The sequence below is a fragment of the Ranitomeya imitator genome, chromosome 8 (genome assembly GCF_032444005.1).
Source record: "Ranitomeya imitator isolate aRanImi1 chromosome 8, aRanImi1.pri, whole genome shotgun sequence".
Taxonomy (NCBI): domain Eukaryota; kingdom Metazoa; phylum Chordata; class Amphibia; order Anura; family Dendrobatidae; genus Ranitomeya; species Ranitomeya imitator.
In genome coordinates this window covers 182,197,750-182,213,808 of record NC_091289.1, presented here as the reverse complement: position 1 = coordinate 182,213,808, position 16,059 = coordinate 182,197,750, and the positions used below count along the sequence as shown (strand labels likewise).

General features: G+C 40.9%; 1 long non-coding RNA gene across 1 annotated transcript in view; it reads left to right on the top strand.

The window, feature by feature from the left end:
* The first annotated feature begins 4,721 nt into the window (after positions 1 to 4,721).
* Positions 4,722 to 16,059, top strand: part of LOC138647546 (uncharacterized) — a 31,589-nt gene continuing 20,251 nt past the window's right edge. Inside the window, exon 1 of the long non-coding RNA XR_011314995.1 lies at positions 4,722 to 4,858. This is a non-coding gene — a long non-coding RNA (uncharacterized lncRNA). The remainder of the gene's footprint in view (positions 4,859 to 16,059) is intronic.

Here is a 16,059-nt window from a genome sequence, read left to right as displayed (position 1 = left end):
TGGAGGCCTTGAACAGGTAAGCATCTTTGCCTGTATACTGGTGTTTTTTAGGACTTTGTATGTAGTAAGGGATTACACCGTACAAAGCAATGAGGGAGGAACTGTATGAAAAGCAGTACCTGGGGGTGGAATACATCAGAATACAACTTCAACCCAAGTATATATTTACTTATCATACAACCCCTGGCACAAATTATGGAATCGCCGACCGTGGTGGATGTTCATTCAGTTGTTTAATTTTGTAGAAAAAAAGCAGATCACAGACATGGCACAAAACTAAAATCATTTCAAATGGCAACTTTCTGGCTTTAAGAAACACTAAAAGAAATCAAGAGCAGAAAATTTGGTAGTCAGTAATGGTTACTTTTTTTAACCAAGCATAGGGTAAAAATTATGGAGTCACTCAATTCTGAGGGAAAAAAATTATGGAATCATGAAAAACAAACAAACAAACTTGTCCTGTGTAAAAGTCCTCGTTTCACAGACAAGAATGTCAGCCCCTCCATTACCTCTCTGTAGAGTAGAACAATTCTAGAGTGTATATTATATACAGTCAGTAGCATTATTTAGGAGCAGTTACCTTATATGTGACGTCTGCACTGATTGAAGTCAATCTTTATATTTTCTACTCCACCTGATCCAGGCATCCACGATGACTTCTCCCAGACACAACTCATCTTTGCAGAGATTGCTGGCCAGGTACTTTTCTTCTTAAGTAGAACCACATAGGAAGCCCCTGCAAATAACAATGGCTTATTTGTATTCAAGGGTGTACTTGTCCTGTAGTGAGCCTAGAAATAGCACAAGTCTACTTATTGTGCCACCAGGAACACAAACATACCCCTCAAAGTGCCCCTTAATTATAGCAACACCAGATGACAATTATGGCTAATTGTAACTGATATTATTGATGCATTTTGCTTGTTTTATGGTGGCACTGTGAGTGTTGTCAGAGGGCACTGTGGGTAATATGATGGTGACACTGTGGCTAATGGTAGAGGACACTGGATATTATAATGGTGTCAATGTTGTGGCTAATGTTATAGGACACTATGGATATTATGATGGTGTCAATGTTGTGGCTAATGTTAGAGGGCACTGTGGATATTATGATGGTGGCAGTGTGGCTAATGTTAGAGGGCACTGTAGATACTATGATGGTGGCAATGTGGCTAATGTTAGAGGGCACTGTGGATATTATGATGGTCTCAATGTGGCTAATGTTAGAGGGCACTGTGGATATTATGATGGTGGCAATGTGGCTAAAGGTAGAGGACACTGCCACCATCATAATATCCACAGTGTCCTCTACCTTTAGCCACAATGCCACCATCATAATATGCACAGTGCCCTCTAACATTAGCCACATTGCCACCATCATAATATCCACAATGTGGCTAATGTTAGAGGGCACTGTGGATATTATGATGGTGGCATTGTGGCTAATGGTAGAGGACACTGTGGATATTATGATGGTGGCAATGTGGCTAATGTTAGAGGGCACTGTAGATACTATGATGGTGGCAATGTGGCTAATGTTAGAGGGCACTGTGGATATTATGATGGTCTCAATGTGGCTAATGTTAGAGGGCACTGTGGATATTATGATGGTGGCAATGTGGCTAAAGGTAGAGGACACTGCCACCATCATAATATCCACAGTGTCCTCTACCTTTAGCCACAATGCCACCATCATAATATGCACAGTGCCCTCTAACATTAGCCACATTGCCACCATCATAATATCCACAATGTGGCTAATGTTAGAGGGCACTGTGGATATTATGATGGTGGCATTGTGGCTAATGGTAGAGGACACTGTGGATATTATGATGGTGGCAATGTGGCTAATGTTAGAGGGCACTGTGGATATTATGATGGTGGCAATGTGGCTAAAGGTAGAGGACACTGTGGATATTATGATGGTGGCAATGTGGCTAATGTTAGAGGGCACTGTGGATATTATGATGGTGGCAATGTGGCTAATGTTAGAGGGCACTGTGGATATTATGATGGTGGCATTGTGGCTAATGGTAGAGGACACTGTGGATATTATGATGGTGGCAATGTGGCTAATGTTAGAGGGCACTGTGGATATTATGATGGTGGCATTGTGGCTAATGGTAGAGGACACTGTGGATATTATGATGGTGGCAATGTGGCTAATGTTAGAGGGCACTGTGGATATTATGATGGTGGCACTGTGGCTAATGTTAGAGGGCACTGTGGATATTATGATGGTGGCATTGTGGCTAATGGTAGAGGACACTGTGGATATTATGATGGTGGCAATGTGGCTAATGTTAGAGGGCACTGTGGATATTATGATGGTGGCAATGTGGCTAAAGGTAGAGGACACTGTGGATATTATGATGGTGGCAATGTGGCTAATGTTAGAGGGCACTGTGGATATTATGATGGTGGCAATGTGGCTAATGTTAGAGGGCACTGTGGATATTATGATGGTGGCATTGTGGCTAATGGTAGAGGACACTGTGGATATTATGATGGTGGCAATGTGGCTAATGTTAGAGGGCACTGTGGATATTATGATGGTGGCAATGTGGCTAAAGGTAGAGGACACTGTGGATATTATGATGGTGGCAATGTGGCTAATGTTAGAGGGCACTGTGGATATTATGATGGTGGCACTGTGGCTAATGTTAGAGGGCACTGTGGATATTATGATGGTGGCACTGGGGCTAAAGTTAGAGGGCACTGTGGATATTATGATTGTGGCAATGTGGCTAATGTCAGAGGGCACTGTGGATATTATGATGGTGTCACTGTGGCTAATGTTAGAGGGCACTGTGCCGGTGGTGACATCTTATGGTGGCATAGTTCCTTTTTACTAGTGACACTGTGCCATGCCACGGCAGCATTATGATTGGCATCAGGGGCTCTACAGCTTGGCTGCACATTTCTGCACTTTCTCTGCATTAGGGCTCATACTCTACGAGTCTCGCATGGTAGCATACCGGCTCTGCCGCCGGCACTTGGGAGCGGAGCGTGCAGCTCCATGTATTGCTGTGCGGCCGCACGCTCCGCTCTGGATCTACTTATGATAGTTTTTTGATGGGAGTAATTTCTATTTATCGCTAATAAGATGGGGGTCACAGCGGTCGTTCTCCTGCAGGTGACGCCAGTCTCTTTGCTGTGTGCAATAACTTTGCTCTCTGGGTTTTATCCATAACATCCTCTTCTGCTATAGGCAAGAAACTCTCAAGGTTTTCTAATAATGAGATATGACAGCTGTCACCTCTCTGCCGGTGACAGGCGGAGTTGCTGGACGCCCGCTCACGTCTCCGGCTTTCTCTCCGTGATGCCTTTAATATGCAGGGATTGTGATGCTTTGTATTTTTAGCACAAATACTGAAACCTGCTGTAAATCTGCGGCTCTGAGTCACAGCGCCATATAATGCCACGTAACCATGGGATAATACCGCACTGGCGCGCTGCCAATGTCAGGCTGGTGGAATAAAGCAAAGCGCGTGTGTCTGACCTGCAATGGGAATGTGTCCAGCAAAGTTGTGGCTAAGTGGAAACTACGGCGTCAGTAACAGTTTATTGCGGATCTGTCACGGAACTTCCTAATACAAACCTCCTGCGATCTCTAAAGCTAGACTCTTAACCCCTTCATAGCTAGACGATTCGATTTTTACCATTTTTTTCCCCTTATATTCTTCCAAGTATTAAAACTTTTTTTATTCTTTTTTTTATTATTGTTGTAGTTCTGATTTATATTATATTTTACTAGTTTAAAAAAATTCAGAATTTTGTAAAAAAAAACATTAGGTTCGTGTCGCCATTTCTGAAAACTGTAACACTTTTATTTTTCTGACGATGTACCCCTGTGAGGGATTGGTGTTTTTTTTTTGCACACTGAGCTCAAGGTTTTATTGATGCCGTCTTGAGGAACATACAAAGTCCTGATCGCTTTCTATGGCATTGTTGCCTAAAATGGGCGATCCAGGTGCTTTTATTTATTTTTTTCTATTTGGGGTTTTAAATAATCTTACACTTTGATACAGTAAAGTTTTAGGGATGCAGCAATTCGAAATATGTGTGCATTTTTTTTTTTTTTTTATTTACTGCATTTTGAAAATGATTTAAATGTTTATTTTTGTCATTTTTTTTTTTGAATTTTTACTCTATTGTTTTGTACTTGATTGTTTGCATGTACAACATTTTTGCAGCATATTGTTAAACTGATATACTACTGTGAAGTCCGGCAAATTGAATCTCTCCTATGAAGCCCAGTCTCTGGCTGCGCTTTATTGAAGCACCAAAAATGCACCTAAATGGTTAAACAGCACCGATCGGACGTAGCTTTGGACGCTGGTGGTACAGATGTTGGCTGTATCATACGGCTGGCACCTGCCCTGTATGTGGACCAGGCTATGGTCGAAGGGCTGAGCTTCACTCACCTGTAGTTGGTACTGCGCCAGCCACCTTGATATTACCATAGTGTGATGCACCAAGAGAATGAATTGCTTGCTGTCAGAATACCATCCCTTATAATAACGCAAAGTTACAGTAACTAAGTGCCCCACCAATTGTTCATTCAAATCATCAGGCATCCCCCCCAAAAAAGCACCAGGCAGCAGCAAGAGTTAAATGGGATTGAATATCTTCCTTCCCTCCCCATAGTAGCAACAATTTAAGCAATCGCTTAAAGACAACAGTTAAAATCATCTTCTATGACTTCTGCTGCACAAAGAAACTGCAGTTTAATCAGGGTCTCAGCAGGATCCCGCAACCTAATTGGTCTCACCAGGCTCTATGTCGCTCCTCACCTCATCCATCCTCATCGCCTCATTCCCCGGCTCCTTTACCTTCATCTCCTCTAATCTTTGAGGTTAGTTCTTTCTATTTTCATTCATACAGTATTACCAAGTATTATAGTAGTTATATTCTTGTACATAGGAGCAGTATTATAGTAGTTATATTCTTGTACATAGGAGCAGTATTATAGTAGTTATATTCTTGTACATAGGAGCAGTATTATAGTAGTTATATTCTTGTACATAGGAGCAGTATTATAGTAGTTATATTCTTGTACATAGGAGCAGTATTATAGTAGTTATATTCTTGTACATAGGAGCAGTATTATAGTAGTTATATTCTTGTACATAGGAGCAGTATTATAGTAGTTATATTCTTGTACATAGTAGCAGTATTATATAGTAGTTATATTCTTGGACATAGGAGCAGTATTATAGTAGTTATATTCTTGTACATAGGAGCAGTATTATAGTAGTTATATTCTTGTACATAGGAGCAGTATTATAGTAGTTATGTTCTTGTACATAGGAGCAGTATTATAGTAGTTATATTCTTGTACATAGGAGCAGTATTATAGTAGTTATATTCCTGTACATAGGGGCAGTATTATAGTAGTTATATTCTTGTACATAGGAGCAGTATTATAGTAGTTATATTCTTGTACATAGGGAGCAGTATTATAGTAGTTATATTCTTGTACATAGGGGCAGTATTATAGTAGTTATATTCTTGTACATAGGAGCAGTATTAAAGTAGTTATATTCTTGTACATGGGGCAGTATTATAGTAGTTATATTCTTGTACATAGGAGCAGTATTATAGTAGTTATATTCTTGTACATAAGGGCAGTATTATAGTAGTTATATTCTTGTACATAGGAGCAGTATTAAAGTAGTTATATTCTTGTACATGGGGCAGTATTATAGTAGTCATATTCTTGTACATAGGAGCAGTATTATAGTAGTTATATTCTTGTACATGGGGCAGTATTATAGTAGTTATATTCTTGTACATAGGGGCAGTATTATAGTAGTTATATTCTTGTACATAGGAGCTGTATTATAGTAGTTATATTCTTGTACATAGCAGCAGTATTATAGTAGTTATATTCTTGTACATAGGGACAGTATTATACTAGTTATATTCTTGTACATAGGAGCAGTATTATAGTAGTTATATTCTTGTACATAGGAGCAGTATTATAGTAGTTATATTCTTGTACATAGGAGCAGTATTATAGTAGTTATATTCTTGTACATAGGAGCAGTATTATAGTAGTTATGTTCTTGTATATAGGGGCAGTATTGTAGTACTTATATTCTTGTATATGAGGGCAGTATTATAGTAGTTATATTCTTTTACATAGGGGCAGTATTATAGTAGTTATATTCTTGTACATAGGAGCAGTATTATAGTAGTTATATTCTTGTACATAGAGGCAGTATTATAGTAGTTATGTTCTTGCACATAAGAGCAGTATTATAGTAGTTATATTCTTGTACATAGGAGGCAGTATTATAGTAGTTATATTCTTGTACATAGGGGGCAGTATTAAAGTAGTTATATTCTTGTACATAGTGGCAGTATTATAGTAGTTATATTCTTGTACATAGGGGCAGTATTATACTAGTTATATTCTTGTACATAGTGGCAGTATTATAGTAGTTATATTCTTGTACATAGGGACAGTATTATACTAGTTATATTCTTGTACATAGGAGCAGTATTATAGTAGTTACATTCTTGTACATAGGAGCAGTATTATAGTAGTTACATTCTTGTACATAGGAGCAGTATTATAGTAGTTATATTCTTGTACATAGGAGCAGTATTATAGTAGTTATATTCTTGTACTTAGGGAGCAGTATTATAGTAGTTATATTCTTGTACATAGGAGCAGTATTATAGTAGTTATGTTCTTGTATATAGGGGCAGTATTATAGTAGTTATATTCTTGTACATAGGGGCAGTATTATACTAGTTATATTCTTGTACATAGTGGCAGTATTATAGTAGTTATATTCTTGTACATAGGGACAGTATTATACTAGTTATATTCTTGTACATAGGAGCAGTATTATAGTAGTTACATTCTTGTACATAGGAGCAGTATTATAGTAGTTACATTCTTGTACATAGGAGCAGTATTATAGTAGTTATATTCTTGTACATAGGAGCAGTATTATAGTAGTTATATTCTTGTACTTAGGGAGCAGTATTATAGTAGTTACATTCTTGTACATAGGGGCAGTATTATAGTAGTTACATTCTTGTACATAGGAGCAGTATTATAGTAGTTATATTCTTGTACTTAGGGAGCAGTATTATCTATATACATAATTGTCTAAGGGGTACTTCCGTCTGTCCTTCTGTCTGTCTGTCTGTCACGGATACTCATTGGTCGTGGCCTCTGTCTATCATGGAAATCCAAGTCGCTGATTGGTCGCCGCAAAACAGCCACAACCAATCAGCGACGGGCACAGTCCGGAAGAAAATGGCCTCTCCTTACTCCCTGCAGTCAGTGGCGGCGTCCGCTCCATGCTCACCGCAGTGCCCCCGGCGCTCCGCTCCATGCTCCCCGCTCCTCGCAGTCACTGTCCCCGGCGCCCGCTCCATACTCCCCTCCGGTCACCGCTAACACAGGGTTAATGCCGGCGGTAACGGACCGCGTTATGCCGCGGGTAACGCACTCCATTACCGCTGCTATTAACCATGTGTGTCCCCAACCTTTTACTATTGATGCTGCCTATGCGGCATCAATAGTAAAAAAAGTAATGTTAAAAATAGTAAAAAAACAAAAAACCTGCTATACTCACCTTACGTTGTCCGCTGAGGCGCTCGCGGCTGCCGCCATCTTCCTTTTCCAGCAATGCATTGCGAAATTACCCAGAAGACCTAGCGGTCTCGCGAGACCGCTAAGTCATCTGGGAAATTTCGCAATGCATCCTGGGAACGCAAGATGGCGGCAGCCGCGCGCCCATCGGCACAGCGCTGTTGGATCCCAGGAGGCGGAGAGATGGGACGCTGAGGAGCAGCGACCAGAATGGTGAGTATGTTAGAACTACAAGGGTCCCTCAGATCATTAGGTGAGTATGTTTATTTTTTATTTTTTAACCTGTGACATACGTGGCTGGGCAATATACTACGTCACTGGGCAATATACTATGTAGCTGGGCAATATACTACGTCACTGGGCAATATACTACGTGGCTCTGTGCTGTATACTACGTCACTGGGCAATATACTACGTCACTGGGCAATATACTACGTCACTGGGCAATATACTACGTCACTGGGCAATATACTACGTCACTGGGCAATATACTACGTCACTGGGCAATATACTACGTCACTGGGCAATATACTACGTCACTGGGCAATATACTAGGTCACTGGGCAATATACTATGTCACTGGGCAATATACTACTTGGCTCTGTGCTGTATACTACGTCACTGGGCAATATACTACGTAACTGGGCAATATACTACGTGGCTGGGCAATATACTACGTCACTGGGCAATATACTACGTGACTGTGCAATATACTACGTGGCTGGGCTATATACTACGTGGCTGGGCTATATACTACGTGGCTGGACAATATACTACGTGGCTGGGCAATATACTACGTGGACATGCATATTCTAGAATACCCGATGCATTAGAATCGGGCCACCATCTAGTAGTAGTTATATTCTTGTACATAGGAGCAGTATTATAGTAGTTCTATTCTTGTACATAGGGACAGTATTATAGTAGTTATATTCTTGTACATAGGGGCAGTATTATAGTAGCTATATTCCTGTACATAGGGGCAGTATTATAGTAGTTATATTCCTGTACATAGGAGCAGTATTATAGTAGTTATATTCTTGTACATAGGAGCAGTATTATAGTAGTTATATTCTTGTACATAGGAGCAGTATTATAGTAGTTATATTCTTGTACATAGGGGCAGTATTATAGTAGTTATATTCTTGTACATAGGAGCAGTATTATAGTAGTTATATTCTTGTACATAGGGGCAGTATTATAGTAGTTATATTCTTGTACGTAGGGGCAGTATTATAGTAGTTATATTCTTGTACATAGGGGCAGTATTATAGTAGTTATATTCTTGTATATAGGGGCAGTATTATAGTAGTTATATTCTTGTACATGGGGGCAGTATTATAGTAGTTATATTCTTGTACATATAGGGAAGTATTATAGTAGTTATATTCTTGTACATAGGGGCAGTATTATAGTAGTTATATTCTTGTACATAGGAGCAGTATTATAGTAGCTATATTCCTGTACATAGGGGCAGTATTGTAGCAGTTATATTCTTGTACATAGGGGCAGTATTGTAGCAGTTATATTCTTGTACATAGGAGCAGTATTGTAGTAGTTATATTCTTGTACATAGGAGCAGTATTATAGTAGTTATATTCTTGTACATAAGGGCAGTATTATAGTAGTTATATTCTTGTACATAGGAGCAGTATTATAGTAGTTATATTCTTGTACATGGGGGCAGTATTATAGTAGTTATATTCTTGTACATATAGGGAAGTATTATAGTAGTTATATTCTTGTACATAGGGGCAGTATTATAGTAGTTATATTCTTGTACATAGGCGCAGTATTATAGTAGTTATATTCTTGTACATAGGAGCAGTATTATAGTAGTTATATTCTTGTACATAGCGGCAGTATTATAGTAGTTATATTCTTGTACATAGGAGCAGTATTATAGTAGTTATATTCTTGTACATAGGGGCAGTATTATAGTAGTTATATTCTTGTACATAGGAGCAGTATTATAGTAGTTATATTCTTGTACATAGGGGCAGTATTATAGCAGTTATATTCTTGTACATAGGGGCAGTATTATAGTAGTTATATTCTTGTACATAGGGACAGTATTATAGCAGTTATATTCTTGTACATAGGGGCAGTATTATAGTAGTTATATTCTTGTATATAGGAGCAGTATTATAGTAGTTACAGTGGGGCAAAAAAGTATTTAGTCAGTCAGCAATAGTGCAAGTTCCACCACTTAAAAAGATGAGAGGCGTCTGTAATTTACATCATAGGTAGACCTCAACTATGGGAGACAAACTGAGAAAAAAAAATCTAGAAAATCACATTGTCTGTTTTTTTAACATTTTATTTGCATATTATGGTGGAAAATAAGTATTTGGTCAGAAACAAACAATCAAGATTTCTGGCTCTCACAGACCTGTAACTTCTTCTTTAAGAGTCTCCTCTTTCCTCCACTCATTACCTGTAGTAATGGCACCTGTTTAAACTTGTTATCAGTATAAAAAGACACCTGTGCACACCCTCAAACAGTCTGACTCCAAACTCCACTATGGTGAAGACCAAAGAGCTGTCAAAGGACACCAGAAACAAAATTGTAGCCCTGCACCAGGCTGGGAAGACTGAATCTGCAATAGCCAACCAGCTTGGAGTGAAGAAATCAACAGTGGGAGCAATAATTAGAAAATGGAAGACATACAAGACCACTGATAATCTCCCTCGATCTGGGGCTCCACGCAAAATCCCACCCCGTGGGGTCAGAATGATCACAAGAACGGTGAGCAAAAATCCCAGAACCACGCGGGGGGACCTAGTGAATGAACTGCAGAGAGCTGGGACCAATGTAACAAGGCCTACCATAAGTAACACACTACGCCACCATGGACTCAGATCCTGCAGTGCCAGACGTGTCCCACTGCTTAAGCCAGTACATGTCCGGGCCCGTCTGAAGTTTGCTAGAGAGCATTTGGATGATCCAGAGGAGTTTTGGGAGAATGTCCTATGGTCTGATGAAACCAAACTGGAACTGTTTGGTAGAAACACAACTTGTCGTGTTTGGAGGAAAAAGAATACTGAGTTGCATCCATCAAACACCATACCTACTGTAAAGCATGGTGGTGGAAACATCATGCTTTGGGGCTGTTTCTCTGCAAAGGGGCCAGGACGACTGATCCGGGTACATTAAAGAATGAATGGGGCCATGTATCGTGAGATTTTGAGTGCAAACCTCCTTCCATCAGCAAGGGCATTGAAGATGAAACGTGGCTGGGTCTTTCAACATGACAATGATCCAAAGCACACCACCAGGGCAACGAAGGAGTGGCTTCGTAAGAAGCATTTCAAGGTCCTGGAGTGGCCTAGCCAGTCTCCAGATCTCAACCCTATAGAAAACCTTTGGAGGGAGTTGAAAGTCCGTGTTGCCAAGCGAAAAGCCAAAAACATCACTGCTCTAGAGGAGATCTGCATGGAGGAATGGGCCAACATACCAACAACAGTGTGTGGCAACCTTGTGAAGACTTACAGAAAACGTTTGACCTCTGTCATTGTCAACAAAGGATATATTACAATGTATTGAGATGAAATTTTGTTTCTGACCAAATACTTATTTTCCACCATAATATGCAAATAAAATGTTAAAAAAACAGACAATGTGATTTTCTGGATTATTTTTTCTCAGTTTGTCTCCCATAGTTGAGGTCTACCTATGATGTAAATTACAGACGCCTCTCATCTTTTTAAGTGGTGGAACTTGCACTATTGCTGACTGACTAAATACTTTTTTGCCCCACTGTATATTCTTGTACATAGGGACAGTATTATAGTAGTTATATTCTTGTACATAGGGGCAGTATTATAGTAGTTATATTCCTGTACATAGTGGCAGTATTATAGTAGTTATATTCTTGTACATAGGGGCAGTATTATAGTAGTTATATTCTTGTACATAGGGGCAGTATTATAGCAGTTATATTCTTGTACATAGGGGCAGTATTATAGCAGTTATATTCTTGTACATAGGGGCAGTATTATAGTAGTTATATTCCTGTACATAGTGGCAGTATTATAGTAGTTATATTCTTGTACATGGGGGCAGTATTATAGTAGTTATATTCTTGTACATATAGGGAAGTATTATAGTAGTTCGATATATGTATATAGAGTTGGCATTGAATTCTCATTAGATTATTTTTACATGTTGCTTTTTTAGATCACTATGTCAATAGTGCCAACAAAAATGAAGTGATTTCACCATGATTGCCTTAGTTAATTGATATTCGTAGTTGATTGTCACTTCACTTCCCAATACATTGTGGCAGCAGCATTCTCTGTTATCAGTCATCTCTATTATTTGGTGCTGAGGTTTTTCATTTGGACCATTGATGAGGTGGATGTAGAATAGACGGTTATCTAGACTTCATCCTCTGCCGCTGATGTGTGATGTGTGACAATCACTTCTAGTTACAGCACTGATCAGTAATGATTAGTTTTATTTGCTGTCGTTATCTGGGACCATCACAATCTCATCATCATTTAGTTCCATTTAAAGTTCAGTTTATGCAGATGAATGCGCTGTCATCAAGTGCACATATGTCAATAGGCTGTATACATATATTATCCGGCTGCTAGAGCTTCCCACAAAATCTATTAAAGGGCTAGTGATTCTGAAATGTCCTTTACCATTCTGCCTATACTGAGAGGGAAGCTACAAAACTATGTCTCACAATGGTACAACGTTCTGAATATATGAGATAAAGTCCAGTGACGATTCTAATTTTATTTCTCCATCATTGTATCTTAAATGGATACTTCCCTGTACCCAGACAAGCAGACGGAGCAGCGCAGCTCATAAATGATTCATTAGAGGGATGATGATCAATCTGGTGCTCCCAGGTACTGTGAAACTACACCTCCCAGCATGCTCTGGGAAGGTTTCCACTGACTGTCAGCAAACAGAGATATAAAAATAGATCGGAAAGTTTCGGAACCAATCATTTTTATGTTGATAGATTCTGAAACATTCACATCTGTTTGTTTCTATTGTTTAGCATTTTAAGATCTCTGTTTGCTGTCAGGCAGTGGAAACATTCGTGTGTCATTCAGACACTACATGCCTTTACAGAGCGCACAGCTGCGAGTTTGCTACAACTGTAATCAGTGTAGAGCTGGGGTGGGCAGTTAATTTTCCAGAGGGGCCACATGAGTGACCGCGACTATTGTGGAGGCTAAACCAATAGACTGAAATTAATTCTGCTCAATCATAGTTATTATTTTATATTAATGATGTATCACTTAATATTCAGCAGAATTAAGCTGACATCCCCTATATACTGTATGGGCCACCACACAGCCCCCTTTATACAGTATGACCCCCACACAGACAGGTACACACAGTATGAGTCCACACACAGTCCCCCATTTACAGTGTGAGCACTGTATATAGCCTTTCTAAATAAAGTATGAGAATCCCACATAACCCACTACATACAGTATAAGCCCCCACATAGCCCTCTATATACAGTGTGAGCACTGTATATAGCCTTCACATATACAGTATGAGACCCCACATAATCTGCCTATATACAGTGTGAGTATTGTACATAGCCTCTTTATATCCAGTATGAGACCCCACATAATCCCTTACATACAGTATGAGACCCCCACATAATCCCCTACATACAGTATCTGCCCCATGTAATCCCCTATATACAGTATCTTCCACCACATAATCCCCTATATACAGTATGAGCCACCACACAGCCTCCTATATACAGTGTAAGCCCCCACATAGCCACTATGTATACAGTGTAAGTCCCCACACAGCCTCCTATATTCAGTGTAAGCCCCCACATAGCCACTCTATATACAGTGTGAGTCCCCACATAGCCTCCTATATACAGTGTGAGTCCCCCACATAGCCTCCTATATACAGTGTGAGTCCCCCACATAGCCTCCTATATACAGTGTGAGTCCCCACATAGCCTCCTATATACAGTGTGAGTCCCCACATAGCCTCCTATATACAGTGTGAGTCCCCACACAGCCTCCTATATACAGTGTGAGTCCCCACAAAGCCACTCTATATACTGTACTATATGAGACCCCCACATAATCCTCTACATACAGTATCTGCCAAATGTAATCCCCTATATACAGTATCTTCCACCACACAGCCTCCTATATACAGTGTGAGTCCCCACACAGCCTCCTATATACAGTGTGAGCCCCCACATAGTCACTCTATATACATTACTATATGAGCCCTCACAAAGCCCCCTATATACATTATGAGCCCCCACATAGTCCCCTATAAACACGCAAACATCCCATACATACAGTATATGAAAAAACAACAACACGTACTTCACTCCTGTTCCCTCGGGTCATTGGTGGAAGGAGCTAGAGGCTCCGTCTTCCACCGATGTATTCACTGCTGTCTGCATCTTGAGGATGGGTATGGTGGGGCCTGTGGGCCACTGTTTTCAGCCCGTCCGTTGTCTTGGTCGGCGGGCCAGAGGGCTGGATGTAGCCTGCAGGCCGCACTTCTAGCTCTGGTCTAGACAATCCTCTGTGTGGACCCCAGAACCATACATATTACTTACAGTGATACATTGTAGCAAATCATCAGGACCAGAGAAATATTTATGGTATTGATACATTAGCAGAAGTTGTCTAGACGGGACACATGCTAACCAAGCCTCCGCTGTATGAGGTCACTCAGGTTTCCAGTGTGAATATTCTCATCCTCTCACAGCAAGCAGAGATATTGAAGTTCTAGAAACACAAAGTATCTGAGAAAGTTGCAGAACTTTTCATTATGCAATGAGTAAACACCGGGTATATAGGACTGATCAGAGATACAATGTAACCACTGGCAGGTGTCTCATCAGTCCGGACTTTATCGATTTCTCTCCTCCTTTCATTTCCCGATATTTGCCATATCTGACACTATGAGCCCAACAAGTGACCTCTCCCTCACAATTCCGGCTTATCTTCTGCGCCAATTATTGAGTTACGACCCGCGACATTGTCATTGTCTCCCTACGTTCTGTTTTCCCCGCTGATATTTTTTGCCGCTCCCCCCGTGCCCGGCCGACTGTGTGTTTATATTACAATTACTGACTCCTGGCATTTTAAGCTTCCCGTTGTTTCTTTTGATGGTGACATCTTTTCCAGGGGCAGAAGTTAAAAATGAATTGTAAGATGTGAGACCACAGCGGCACATTTTATGATTTGATACAGCATAAAAATGGTTTTTAATGAATGGTGGCCGCCTTGGGGAAAACAAGGCTTAGGAACAGATTTTTTTTTCTGCGTTACTCCATGTACAGTGTGAGATGTCCAGAGTTTCCGCATTGCTGAATTCTTCCAGATAGAGCGCCACACCTGTCCACTGGCCGGATCTGGTAATGCAGCTCAGCTCCTTTACAATAAATATAGCAGAATTGTTTTCGGAAGAAAGCAAAAAGTATCGAAGTTTCCTCCACATCTAATTATTTCTGGTTCTGGGAAAGCTGGGTGGCCGCTAATACGGCAGTTGTCACAGGTGTCATTCATAGCTAAACGGGGTAATGGCCCCCTATGGATGGTAGCCATATGGTAGCCACACAGAAAGGGACTGTGCAGATTAATGTAATAGAGTTCAGGGTTGAGTATGTCACCACGGAACAGACAGACCAACTGTTGAGGGGAATTTAGTAACAGTAAGATTCTCCTCGCAGGGAGTAAACAGGGGGTTAATAGAGACAAATCAAACAGTAAACAGTTAAGCGGAATCAAAAGGGTTAACAAGTGTTCTTGTAACTTATCAGTCCAGGGAGGTCCTGACCGGAGCGTCCTTATTCCAACGTGGGTACAGTCACCAGCAGGGCTTGAGATCCTGAAGTCTCTTCTCTGTTTCCTGGAAACTCCGGGGTTAAGCCTCTGCAGCCTTTTCTCCCTGTGCAGCTGGAAGCAGGAAGTCACACAGCCACTCTGCTGTAGTCTCTGGATATTAGGCTGACAGTCTCTCTCTTCAGCAAGAATACACACACACTGAGCAGTTTCCTTAGTCACACTCAGGGGGTCCTGGCTTGTCAGTGCGGTCACCGGGGCTGTGCGGTCACCGGGGCTGCGCGCTCACGTCACTGTATGGGGATACGTCGTCTCTGATTATGGAGGCTTCCAAGTCCGCACTCTCACTCCAGCTTTAGTGCCCTCACAGGGAGCACTCTGTCATGGGGAGTGCGGCGCTGCAGCCTGCTTTCTCTCTGGCACGCTGTCCCCTCTGTCTGGCGCGCTCTGCTCTCCCGCTCTTTTCTGACCACACCCTCCTCTCTTCCTCTTTGCCCCCAGCCGTCACATGGTCCCTTCTGTCCAGGGCAGAAAGTCTTCCCCCCAACAACCCAGCTGTCTGACTAAGTGGTTCCAGGTAAGGAGCAGGGAAAGCAACCTCCTTACATTCCCCCTCTCTTGAATCTCGCCATTCCACG